A 14,445-nucleotide genomic window follows, 5' to 3' on the forward strand; every position below is an offset into this window, starting at 1 on the left:
TTCCCCCCATAAGAACAAAATTAGGTACATCTGTTCTTAACTTACTGGCAATTTCTTGCTTGAGATTTGAGCCAGTTGCATGGCCCTCATAAAGCACAATACATCTTTGATGGAAACTCCTGTGGGATGCTGTTGGCTTCAGCGTCAGCTTGATCTAGGTTTTCACGCTCAGGAGTTTAACAAAACATGGCATCATCATTCACAGACCTAGACCTGGACTGGTTGTTATTAAAAAAAATGAACACATTAAAACTCTTTAACATTCACATTAAAGATTTCATACTGATGCCAAAGTATGGTGACTGCTATGGGCAATGCTAGCATTTCTTGCTAAATGATATGAGTTTTTCCCTAAAGACCTAGTTCCCAGCATTATGTGATTGCATTAGACACGCAGTTTTCAATAGCAAAAAGTGAACAAGCAAATGGGGAGAAAGTTCTGATCCTTCCACTCACGCTTTTTCACAGGAAAAGTTCAGAATATAAATGTTAAAAGGCTGTTAAAAAAATCCAAAGTTAATAAAAAAGTTCATAAACTTATATATTATAAAATGTAATACATATAAATGTTTAAATTCTGGAGCCTGCCCCATGAGGTCTTTTTTTCACATTTTTAACTCTTGGAACTGTCAATACAGTGAGAAAGACTTAAGAAAGTAGCCATACTTACATTACATGTTGTTTTCTTTTATTTTCTCCTCCAGCACATTCTTCACTTCAGTGGTTCCTTCTGCACATCAGGAATTTGAAGGGGGTAGAACACAAGGGAAGGTATCTTCCTGTGCAGAATAAATTCTGACATCACTCAATCCTAATTTTAGGCTCATTGTGACAAAACCACTATAGCTATTGCTGGTAATCATTTTGTCTATACCATTCATTTTTAGAGTGAAATTATGGAGATTTTAAAAGGAGGTGGGTCTGATCAAACATAGTTGGTTCTACTTTGAGGAGCAGGAACAATCAGGGTAACTCTGTACAATCTACAGCTCTTTTGGTCTTTGGGCTTATTATTTCTACTGAGAAATGGATAGGAAGCAGGGTCTCATCCTCTGTCTTCTGAGATCCGTCAGGAACTTTATGCCTTTTGAAGATCCCGTGATCTTTTAGTATTATATATGCAACGTTTAAAACAAAGGAACACAATCTTAGCTAAAGTCTGTAGTCCCTTTTGTCCTAATTTTAGTATTAATGCTAATTAGTGTACACCATTATTGATGAAATTATATTAACGGGCTTGCAGAACCTAAGAGGATAGATGAACTTATACTTCAGTAGCAATATTCTTGTTCTTTCAATTTGCTTTTCAATACTACAAGAGATTGCATATACTTCTACTTAAGGCTCTTCAGAATTGTTTTTGCCTCCCCAGGCTATTCCTTTTCCAATTATTCAGGCTAAACACTAAGATATTGCAAAGTAGACCTTTCCAAACAGTTAGATTGAGCTCCGTCTCCCTCTCTGCATCTCCACCCTCTTCAGCATTCTTCCCACCCTCTTTAAATAACCAGCATCCTTCTCTTTGTCTAAATGATGCTAATATAAGATCCTATTAGGACAGCGTAAATAATGCATATCTAGAAATTGCAGTATCGTCAAGGAATTGAAAGCAGCAACAATGCAAGATTTGTGTTAGGAACCACTGTTAACTGCCTAAAGGCAGTATGATATTTAATGAGATGTTCGCAATATTTAACAAAATGCTCATGCTCCCGGTATAATTTGCCTATTTACATTTCCTCCATCGTATTTTTTCAGGAGGTAGAAAACAAGGATTTTGTATGAATCTATGACCTTGCATCACTGTTGTTGTCTGAACTTTCTTTAGTGACATATTTTAAATTTTGATTAACTTTTTTTTTTTTTCTTTTGGTGACATCTGTTTTGTTTCAGCTGTCTGGGATAGGAAATGAGGAGCACTTTCATAGTTGGATTGCCTGTCTTTACTCTAGCATCTATAGGTACCATTCATTTTCCAGCTGAAATATTGTTTTGGAATGTTGTAAAATGATACTCTCTTTATGTCTCAAATTATTCCTACAGTGTTGGTCAAAAAACTGAGAAACACCTAATTTTGAAGCATAGTCATAGGACCAGGTCACAAGTGTAATTCAATGCTCTTTATATAGTGTTTTTCCCCTGGTTGTTCTGATGATGAAAGAAGTGCTGGGAATTTATGAACTTGTTTAGCAAGTGGGGTTTTTTATTCATGAAATTGAAAAGTGAAGATGGGAGATGTCCCTGCAAACTGATACACTACCTGATCTAGCCAGGAAAAAGTCATCCTTCATGGAGTCCTGGTTTATTAACAGGGATAACATTTTTATTCAATCCTATATGAACCTTCACAGCTGGATTTTTTTCTCCACAGCCTGTCTAATACTCAGATTCATTCTGCAAGGAATGCCTAGATCAGACTGTAGGCAGACATGCGTTCAAACTCTCCTCACTGTGGCGCCTATTCTCACCTATGATTTTCCCCAGTAACATAATAAGCCAGCTGTGTGAGTGAGTCAGAAACATTACCTAGCACTTTCCTAGAAGAATTGATCTAGGAAGGGGGTTTAAGGCAAATTTTGCTGGGTTTACTGTTATTAAAGAAAAAAAAACCACAAAGGTAAATCCATTGGAATTTACACCTTCTCAGGCTGCAATGACAATGTGTTCAGAAAACTTCAAGATCGCAGGTACTCAGATTCACTGAGCATCAAGCTATCGCTCAAGATGTCACAAAACCGTTACTGATTCAAACTTTCCTCTGATTACAACTTTTCAAAATTCAATTCTCACCCACTAAGATTATTGAACAGAATTTGAGAAAGGCCTACAATACTGTTTTAACATTCAGGTTCTTTATTATTTGGGACAGTTGAGAAGAGGAAGAGCATTGAATCTGGAACCACTTCAGAATACAGACCACTGTTAAGCTCAGGCTGTCTAAAAAATGAAGACAAATTAAAGAAAATGGAAAGTGATTTCCTGTTCCCTGTGTGCAGAATTACTTGACCAACGTTGTGAAAACTGTAACATTCATAACTGTAAAAGTCATTAACCAAATGTCCTCCAGCTTGAAGAGGTCTTGTTTCCTACATCTCATCAATACTTAAGACATGGGACAAGACTGAACTGCTATTTTTGACCACCATTATCGTGCCAAATTTCGCATTATGACCTCTGAAAAGCACTTGCTTAATTAACATATGAAGCAGATTAAGTTAGTCACTTCTGCTCAAGATTTGTTTCTTTGTGGTAGAGAGCAATTTTTTGTGATTTTTTTTTTTAATTAATACTTCAGAGCGACAGCTAAGAATGGGCATATTTATTTCAAGAAGATGAATTTGAAAGGTTGAGGCAAATGAAGAAAGAAGGCTTAGAACTGTAGCTCTACCTTAAGTATAATTAGTATTATTCAATTTTTATTAATAACTGTAGCACATTTCATCTGAGAACCGAAAGCTTTGTCAATATTATTGCCTGCTGTATACTGGTGGTAAAACTGATGGTTAAGAAAAGTTAAATTCAGCATTTACTTTTTTTTTTAAATTAGTATGTGAAATAATAAATGCTGAGTCTAAGTTCAAGCCTCTGGATGCTAGCTTGCCTGTGTGCGTGTATGTGTAGGACACGAACTGGACACTCTCTGCCACCAGAGTTTCAGCCCATGCATTATGCCCACTCCCATCCCATGACAAACAGCAGTAGCACAGCTTGCTCTTTTGTCCTGTGGCTGCACCAGACCTCATATTAGACTCCTTTATTTCATGGTTACACAAGAAAATGATGACAAGAGAATGACTGAAAGACAGTGGTGGTTAAGGCCTGAGTCAGATTGCTGAACTGTATCTACAGCATGACACCTGCATAGGAACCTACACCTCATACCCTTGTGGCAAGAAGAAGAGGAATTACTTACCTGCTTGCCTGGAAATTGCATTTGCTTATTCCAGTCAAACACATTGCTTCTCCATGGCCACATTTAGGTAAGCATGAACACAGCTGTACCCTGGAGCAGATAATTTTTTAGCTGTTACACTTAGTTCACACTGAGATAAAACCATTTTGTTGTTGTTGTTGGCCAGTACGCTGGTATTTGAACTTGTGAAGTAAGCAACTCTGTCTTATTCTATAGACTAGCAGAGGACACAAGCCCTAGACCAGGGTCTGTAGTGCTTTTCAACACTATGCTCGCTTTAAAAGGGACAGAAGAAAAACAAAAGAAAAGAGAAAACATTTCCATATCTATTGTTTTAGGGGCTCAGAATCAGACTTTTGCCTGGTGTTGATGTGTATCAATGGAAAGAATGTGGCAGGGCTGCAGGCTGTCCCCTCCTTCTCCTCCCAGTTTCCATTTAAAGGCCCAACACATTTGAGAAGAACAAATCTGTTTCCTATTTTCTGCACAATAGGGATACAACTTTTAGCTTCAGGGGACAAAAGAACCCAACAACTCAAAGCATAGTGCATAAGTTCATGAAACAACCCTCAGCACAAGAGAGGCTGCAGAAACTAGAAAATTCAATAGGAGACACATAGTGCAATAAAATTTGCCAGATGTGAAGTTAACGTAGTGGGAGCCAGGGGACTTGCAGGTCTGTTCTTTTTTCTAGCAGTTATTTCCTGGGTGCCTTTGAGTAAGCGAAAGAAACCTTTCTTTAGCTGGCTGTGGTGTGTTCAGTCCCTGATTCTGCAAGCCACACGCATTTTGTGTTGCCTCAGATTACCAAAGTGGAGGCAATAACAGTCCATTTGTCTATTCATGCTCCCAGTTCCTTACAGCAAGTACTTTTTTCTTTCTTTCTGTTTTTATATAAACCCAAGGAAGGCCTTGATAAGACCTAAATAATGGTCCTAAACACAAGGATCTGACCCTGACCACCCTCACCTAACTTCAAAGTTCACCCTGGTTTGACTGTGGGGCTGGACCAGATGTCCCCACCAACCTAAATTAGCCTATGTTTATGGTTTCATAAGCAGATAGATTTGTCGTGAAAGTCTGCACATTGTCAAACTGCAGCTTTGGGATCCAGACAGCTTTCTACAGTTCCTAAAGCCTTCTTGTGGGAGGTTACTCATGGTGACTCCCACATCCATCTTGGGTTCAGCAGGCTCATAGATCTGTGTGCAGTTGGTGAGCCATAACCCATCTCTCACATTAAACAGGAGGTGCAGTTAAGCCTATTTCTGATGTGAGATATCTAGGAACAGCAAAGACAATTTGTGAAGGCAATCAGTCACTCAGTGAGAGCTAGCCCCTTCCTTCCCTCCCCAGATAATTGCAGGTAGAGTAACTAGAAATTCTCTGACTTGGAAAGGCTTTGAGCAAGTCTCCCAGTGGTGGCAGACCTGGAAACCTTGAGCAAAAAACTTACCCCCTGCAATTAAGGAGCTCTGCTGTGTTTAGCAGAAGAGGATGTTGCATGTATTGCCTGTGAGCAAACAGCCACCAGAGAATATACTGAATTTGTAGCATCCATCTCCCCTCCCCATGAAACAATCCATCAAGTGTTGACCAAATGCTGTGGCTGCAGAACCTAAGTGAGCTTTCTTTCCACATGAGTAGAAAAAACATCTCTTGCTGTGTGTCTGAAGGAAGCCTGTAGTCACCTGCTTTTGTTTGCTTGCATTGTTTCTGTGATCTAGTGAGGATACATAGCAAAGAGCTGCAAAAAACTCTCATATTGGTTAGGAAAGAAGTGAAGCAGCAACAGGGAGGTTCAATATGTCTGGGTAAGACAAAAGTGCAGATCTGAGACAATTACAACTAAGCATCGCAGACTGGAAGCAGAAATTTCTTTTCTGACATCAAAAAGATTCATCTCCCCAAGACACAGGTAGCAAGAAAGAATCTAAAGCAGAAAAACTACCTTTGGCCAATCACAATGATGTTTCTGAATTATCTACTGTTCCCAAGTCCTTGAATCCAAAGCCTTCATAGAATCGTAGAATCATTTAGGTTGGAAAAGACCTTTAAGATCATCAAGTCCAACCGTTAACCTAACACTGCCAAGTCCACCACTGAACCATGTCCCTAAGTGCCACATCTACACGTCTTCTAAATACCTCCAGGGATGGTGACTCAACCACTTCCCTGGGCAGCCTGTTCCAATGCTTGATAACCCTTTCGGTGAAGAAGTTTTTCCTAATAGCCAATCTAAACCTCCCCTGGCGCAACTTGAGGCCATTTCCTCTCATCCTATTACTTGCTACTTGGGACAAGAGACCGACACCCACCTCGCTACAACCTCCTTTCAGGTAGTTGTGGAGAGGGATAAGGTCTCCCCTCAGCCTCCTTTTCTCCAGGCTAAACAACCCCAGTTCCCTCAGCTGCTCCTCGTAAGACTTGTTCTCTAGACCCTTCACCTTACACATAAATATAGTAATTTTTACAGATGTCTTTTTTTTGGATGACTGAATTGAGACAATGAAAAAGGCTGTAATTTAGAAGGATCTGTGAATCTATATTCTGGAAAGATTAATATCAGTGTTTGCTAAGGAAAAAAAAAAAGAGGATAATCCAGATACTGTATTGCTGGCTTTTCAAAATCAGAATACAGAAAATTATAGAAACTTAAAAAAAAAAATCTTAAACATGAGAAGGTTGGAGAGTATTAATACTCTAAATCAAACAGTGCCTCGTAATCCTAATTAGCCCTTATTCTCTTTCCTTCACATATGTACACAGATGCTTAACTTCTGGCTACAGATCTGACCTCCGTCATTATTAAAGGATGAAAAAAAGTCCCAAATGATCTGCAGAGCACTGCAATACTGAACTAGGTCTCCCAGGAAGAGGTCACTTTTTAGAGATGGGCACCACAAGTACTTCAGCTTGACTGGAAATCCAGTGTAAGCATTTCACGGTGACTTGTGGAGTCATGCACTCATGCAGCTACAGACATACTGCTCGCATGGTTTTTTATTAGGGGAAACTTCAAACTACAAGCTTCAATCTACAAGCTGTCCATTGGTTTACCATAACATGATTTCTGGTCATGTCTGTGAATATATACCAAAGTTCACGCCCTCACTGCAACATTAGGTGGCACATAACTGAAAATTAAAATGGAAAACCTTAAGTGACTGGAAAGACTATGGAGAACTTCTAATAGCTGTGTTGCACTGAGAAACTGTTAGTTATTCAGTGACCCCTTATTCTGTAATCATCTCATTCAACTGGACACAACTGATTATATCTGCCCTTCTATCATACATTTGGTAAAAGGCAGAAGGGATAAACAAGGAAAAAGAGTGAACAGCCAGAATAATCACCCCTTATATTTATACGGAGCCTTGCATTCTGATATTACCTTCTTCAGGGATGATAGTGAGACCCATTAGCAAAACGTAGATACTCCTGGAGCTAAATATATATTCATAAATGGAGTGAGAAAGACCAGAGCTTGTTAGAATATCATCAGTTCTGTCAGCAAAGAAATTTCTGTGATATATACATGCATTAACAGAAGCAGGCAGGTAATCACACCCTATTTCTAGCAAACACAATCCTCAGCCTGCTGGCTAATTATGTCAGCAACAAAACCCCCAAATTCTAGACACCAAACACTAGTCTGAATTACAACAGCATTGTTTGACTCATGGTGGTGCAGGCTGGATGGGGCTTCAGGATCCAAAATACCATTCAGAGCTACCTTTTTAATTGTACTATTTCATTTTAAAATATCTTCTTCATTCTCCTATCACCCTTAAAAAAAAAACCCAACCAAACAACGACAACAAAAACAAACAACCCTCCAACTACTATGTGCCCTCCACCTTTTCTCCAGCATAACAGAATATCCACCTGAGCTGACCTACACCCACCCTTTGGTGAGAAGCCTCCTGCTTTCCTCTAACTTCTGCAGAACGTTGCATCCAAAAGCTGAAACCTCTCGAATGAGAGTGAATTACCCTGTGTAGTTTCTTGCCAAGCCATTAGGTGCTTTGGCGGCAAATGTAGAACAAACGAGGCTGCAGTCAAAAGTTCTTCTGGCAGTCAGTGCTACTGATTTTCGTTAGCTCCCTGATTAGATAGCAAACTGATTACAGATATTAACCAGGTAGTGCTTCACCTGGCTTCCTATCACACTACAGATTGTCCATCTGAGTTTAACTCCCAGCGGGTAGCTCCCATTTCATATCCATGGGATGCAAAATCTTTATTTTTCTGGGTCTTGGGATTCATGGCTCACCTTCCTACCTGCGAGACTGCTTGCCTTGCTGAATGAGAGCAGCAGGATCCATGCAGTTGACACACTCACTTTAACTCCACATTCACATAAAAACAGTTCCTGACAAACACACACACAGACACACACACTCATACATCCCTAGTGTCACTTAAGATTATGGACAGACAGGGCAGAAGAAGAGAGGGAGCAGCTCTGAAAGTTTCCTTGTCCTGTGGTATGGCTGCTGTGAACTAATACACCTGCAAATATAATACTCATGTATCAATATCAACCCTTGAACGTGAAAATATGAGACCCAACACCTTGAAATTATGGGACCGCTTCCAATATTTACCTATTTTTAAACTTAACAACCTTGGCAACATCTCTTACAAGCATCACTACCTAGTTTAAAAGATCCCTTGTGAGAGAGTACCACATTTTAACTGCAGGGAAATACTGAAGTCACTTGGCTGCAGTGAAACTGCAGGGGTTTGGGTTTTTTTTTCAAAGCAAATGATTCCTGTCAGGATTCTTTTTTTTTCCTCCCAAGAATGGATTTTTTTTCATTGTAGCTACATTCCTTCTATGAAAGGCTTAGCTTTTTAAAGAAACAGTTAAAAGTTATTACATTTCATATGTAAAGAAAGGTTGCATGAAAAAGGGAATTCCCCACTTAAAGATATTTATATATATGTATGTGTATATATATATATGAATTTCACCAGCTTTATGAAAGATTTTTATAGGGTAAGTTGGCTAGAAATCAGCCCTGAAGCAGCTAACATGCTGCGGAACAAGGGCAAATTACAATGGACAAGGGAAGCAACAGTTGGACTCTCTTCAGAGCCACATACACGTGCAAGGCCACACACATTCAAGAATTTGGGGTGCAAAACCGGTAGGATGTAAAGCTGTACTCTCTTTTTTTTTTAAACACACCGCCGAGCAGCTCTGCCTGCAGGTGGTGGAACACCTCCAGATGTTGCTGTGAGGGCAGCTCTGAGCACATCAAAAAGCATCTCTTCTCCACAGACATTCCCAGGGAGCAGCTGGCAGCCATTTGGTGCAGCTTGTTACTGCAAAGGACCCCAGAGGAGTTAGTGCTTTGTACCAGAGTGCTTATGAACGTCAAAGCTGTTCTTGGTAGTGCTTTCTCGCTGTGCAGAAAGGCCCAGTGTAACTCATGACTAGGTTACATCCTCATCCAGCTCTGGCCAGTCCTGCACAGGCAGAACAATTAGTCTTTTTAGCGCTATTATTATTAATAATAATATTCTTAGGCTGTCTGAGACAGCAGGAAAAGGGGGCTTAAGATATCCTTTAAAAGAGACAAGGACACAGCTGGCTGCTGGCAGCACCGGTGAGCATCAAAGGGCTTGGAGTTGAGGAGGGAGCCAGAACCATGTGCGAGGGAGGTGTTTTTGTGGCAGACGCTGTCCCAGAGAGACAGCGCAAAGGAGACATCACAAAAGGACTCAGAAATACGACTTCAGGATGGGAGAGCAGAGGCAAGGGAACTGTTAGGAAATACTGACTTGCACGGGAGAGAGGCCACGAAAACTTGGTGTCAGAAATGGCGCAGAAGCTCCTTAGTGGGGCAGGGAGGGCAGCTGCTGAAGACAAGAAAGCAAGCAATGGCCGTGACAGAAATTTTTTCAGTCACACACAGCTGGGCAGAAACAAACAGAGCCATTATATGCTCATGGGTTAGTCTAAAACAGCGCTAAACTGAGAACCTAAGATAATTGGGGGATAAATCAGAGAGTGCGCTGGAAAAATGCTCCTGAGATGCATAGCTAAGACCCTGAGGTGACCTATAGCCCTGCTAATCTCTGCTGGATCTCTCCTGTACACACTGAATGCTGTGCTGACAATCTGAGCTTACTGAAGGACTGAGATTTCCCTGGAAATATTAAGGGTATCATTAACCTTTTTCATTACCATGACCTTGAAGTTGGCTTATCTGGAGGCTAAACACTCCCTTCCCATCCCTGCCTTGCACTGCCACACACACACACACACAGAATTTGAAGGGGATGCAAGCCCCTTCCTCCATTTCCCCTAACTCTTCACAATTTTCGAGTCACACCAGTCTTTTCACTCTGCCAGAAGCAGCAACCCAGCTCCACTGGCAAATAACACAAGGAAACTCAGCCCAGCCAAGGCATGCGCTTCTTCACTTTTATTCTGTACATTTCCACACAAGTCACAATACAGAAAAAGTGTCCAAAAGGAACAGTAACCAGCTCTTCCGCTGTATACAGGTTTCCTTCTTCCCCCAGTTTAAAATCTCATTGTTTAGCAACACAGTGATCAAGATACTTTGTATAAATAGGAAATGCAAGAAAATCAGGGAAGAAAATACTTTCTCGCTTTGTTACAAAAAAACCCTCCCCCTTCCCATATCCCCCTTCACTGCCAATTACCTGGACCCTGATTCTCTGTTAAACATATAGCTTCGTTTCATGGGTGCTGCTGCATGCCTCGGATTCCTTTTGCCAGCTGGCAGCCTCATGATGCACAGCTCCGGGGCATTATGCATGGGGTCAGGCAGCATAAAAGAGCCCTTTGTGATGTTATTACAACTCCTGGAACAGATGTGGGTTCAGATAATAGGATATGTACAAATACTGGAACTCTGGATGCCCATGAAATGTTGGCTGAATATGCGTATTTGTTATTTGGCTTTACTGCTCTATTCAGGGGACTAAACACATCATGGAGTGGTCCAGATTCTGACCTCTGTCACATCTTGGTTCACCTGGAGTGAACTCAGTGCAGAGGAGATCAGGATCTGTCCTTTATCCTTCCTCCATCATCTCCAGGAAGCAGCAAGTGAATATCCACTATATAGCCCAATGGAAACTCAGCCTTTCCATCATGAGCCTGTTCATCACCATCCCACGTGACGATGACTCCTTCTTAGCCTTGTTCCTTTTTACAGGAGGTACCTCCAGTTCCCTAACTCTTCGCTAACTGTTGTCCTCGTTCTTTATCAATTTTCATCTCTTATTTGCCAAGTGGCCAGTGGAGATGCTAGTGTGAAGGCCAAAGAGTCTGCTCCCTTAGATGTTTGGCTTTATTCCCCAGAAACATTTTCCATCAACAAATTCAAGTGGTGATTTGTGGGCTGTTGGAAAAGATGCTGTGATACCTCAGTGATAGGATAGAGGTGACAGAAAGAGGTATTTCTGAGATGGGCTCTCCCAAATGAAACACTGTGCTCAATGAACTCAATACAATGGAATACAACTGCTCTAAAAATCAGCAAAATATTATTCTCTGGAGGAAGGGCAACCACCTGAATGCTTTCATTGACTGGAAATATCACCTGAGTTAAAATTTTTAATACAAGATAGCTCAAACACGGAAATCAAGCATGAGAAGTGCAAACTAGCTCATCAGAAACTTGTCATCCTCCAGCACTCTTTACTATCTCAATTTAAGCTAGCTAAACTAAAAAGCATGGGACAGGGCTACTCCCACCATCCTTCAAAAAATGGTTCAAAAGGAGGAGGATACTATATGGGAGCAACATTACAAGGCATGACAAAAAACTCATAAATAGTTAATATACAGCAGTTTGTGGCCTCGCAACACAAAGCACCTTACCTGTGTGCGTATGGGGAGGTGATATTATCCCCATTTTACAGATAAGGAAACTGAGGCACAGGAAGGTTAAATGACTTACCCAAACTGACCCAATGACAGTGGCAGGAATAAAACCTCAACCCCTTGATTTGCTACCTTCTGCTCTATCCCTTTGACCACAGTACCTTCAGAGAGACGTGCTGATGAATTGTAACACACAGCAAGTGCTTTCCCTATTCTGTGACACAACCATGTGACACACAGTTAAGACTTGTAAACTATCATGAGACAGAAGCATATCATTAAACAGAGTGATCATTTTTTGCATAACCTTTATGTTTTGCAATAAAACAACAGGTCGGTTCTTGCTCAGAATAAATCCCCACTGAGCTAGCAGTGACAGTCTTATAAACTAGGTTCAGTCCTTACGTACATTACATTTTCATTAGCACACACTTGCAGCTTGATGAGTATTTATGTCCATAGAAGAATCATGTTTCCCCACAACACATCGTGGTTTTTCCCAGTGCAAGGCTGCAAAGCCATAGCTGTTCTAAGAGCTGTGCAGAAGCGAAGTAGCAATAACAGTGGTACAAAGACAGGCCTGTACTTTGTAGCAAAATGTTCTGCTCACTGACTCAGAGAGGACACTGAAACCTCCATGGACTGCCAGAAGGTTTGTGTGGGAGACGCAGAACATGAGTCCTCAGCTATATCATTGGCTAGACTTTCCAAAATCTTTCAAAAATCTCTTGCTTCCAAAAAGCTGGCTGCATCCAAAATGACTGGCACAGGGTTTACAGCACAAAAAAATATGGGCAGAAGAAAAATAACCTTCATTTCCCACTGTCAAAGCACATTTCACCTTGCGGAGATTTCTACAGAGAAATGCTGGCAGTCATATTCCATGTTCCCCTCCCCAATGCCCTGCACCCTGATGGGCCAGTGGCCAAGGCTGGCAGCTCCCAAGTCCATTTGGAAAGGGATTTTAACCCTTGATTATTTCATTTTCCAATAGAGTTACAGGACACAGAGCATATGCAACCCATGGTGTAAGGGCAGCTAGATGGCACCCATTACAAAGGGCATTCCCATGCAGGCTGTGCTGAGAGGAAACAGGCAGGAATGCCCATCCTGGGGCTGCCCCCTGCCCTGGCACCACGAAGAGAAACAAAAAGAGCTTGGAAGAGCCCTTAAAAAAGGAAGACAGCTCCTACAGGCTTACTGATGTCTGTATGTATTTTACACTCCGCCTGGCACGTGGTGGGGTGTCTGGAATAGGTGGCCTCCAAAGAGTTGTTACTTTTGCCAATAAGGTGATCGGTGGATCTTTCTGCATGTAAGGCAACCCCCCCCCCTTCCCTTTCCCCAGATCTGTGAGGTGCAGCAGTAAGCTAGAGAGAGACAAAGCTCCCCAGAGCTGCTTAGTGCTTTGAAGGCTCAGCCACTTACTTACTTTTCTCCCAAAGCTGTTACGTGATCAAAGGAGACAGATGGAGGAGGATCACTCTGCAGTGACATGTAAACGGAACAAAAAACCTGATAAGCCTCTGCCATCTCCCTGTGATTTTTCTGAGATACATGCTGAGCAGAAAACCGTACAGTAGCAGGGTAAGCCGTTTTGCACGAGAGACCAGCACACTTGCTCACCAGTTGGAAGCAGCTGCCACTTGCAAGCACGTCACGGAGTAACGCAATCACATTTGCCCAGGCAAAGATTATTTAACAGGAAAATCACAAAGGGAAGGAACATGACAGCAGACCAAAAAAAAATATTTTTCTTTCTATTGATATTAAAACTAAGTCTGAAAAGTTCGAAATCAGCCCCTCAGGTGTGAAATACCCACGTCCATCATGCTTCCCATCTGCTTAATTCTGAGACATTACAACTGCCCTCAGAGGTGCCTTTAGTGCTGCACGTCCAACTCATTCCTAGTACAGCAGAATTTCAACATTCCCTACCCATGTCTGGGCATGGTCAGAGGAGATCCAACCATCTGTGACTGGTCAAGCAGAAGTGTCCCAGAGGCAAGCACAATGAGCAGGATTTTGACCTTTCCAGTCAAAAATTAAGGTAGCATGAGCTAAGGAAAGAAGGGGTGATCAAAGAATAAAGACTTCAGTAAGGAAGGTCTGAAAAGGACAGAGACTAAAAAGGGGAAGGAAAAGCAAAGAGCATTGAAGATTATTTAAAATCAAATTTAAATAAAATTATGTTCCATTTCCTTCCTGCCATTAGCTGCCAGCAAGCTCAGTTTTTTCTTAGCTTTGACATGAATGTACTGCTCCCACATGCCATGGAGATAAGAACGCTATTACAATAGTGGCAAGACCACAGGACAAAACAACTCACAGCTGCACCCATCTCCTATTCAAACAGGCACATCATCAACAGTTTTCCCATTCTGATCAAGAAAAAAACCTCGGTCCTAGGAAAAGGGCTGAAGCAGGGGACAGGAGAGGAAAGACAGCTGCTATTCACTTTGTGGCCTATAGCAATCATTTATTTTGATGTGGCATTGTTTCCATTCATTTGGGAGGAAAACCTCCGGTATGGCTAAGGAGCAGGGAGAGGTGTCATTGCACAACTTAGGGCTCATGTCTCACTTCATGAAGGCTCAAGATTTGCAAATAGAAGGGTGTGCCCCACCAGCCTGTGCGGTGATCCCTGCGGGGGCAGGAA

This window comes from Gymnogyps californianus, chromosome 1 (assembly GCF_018139145.2).
Source record: "Gymnogyps californianus isolate 813 chromosome 1, ASM1813914v2, whole genome shotgun sequence".
Taxonomy (NCBI): Eukaryota; Metazoa; Chordata; class Aves; order Accipitriformes; family Cathartidae; genus Gymnogyps; species Gymnogyps californianus.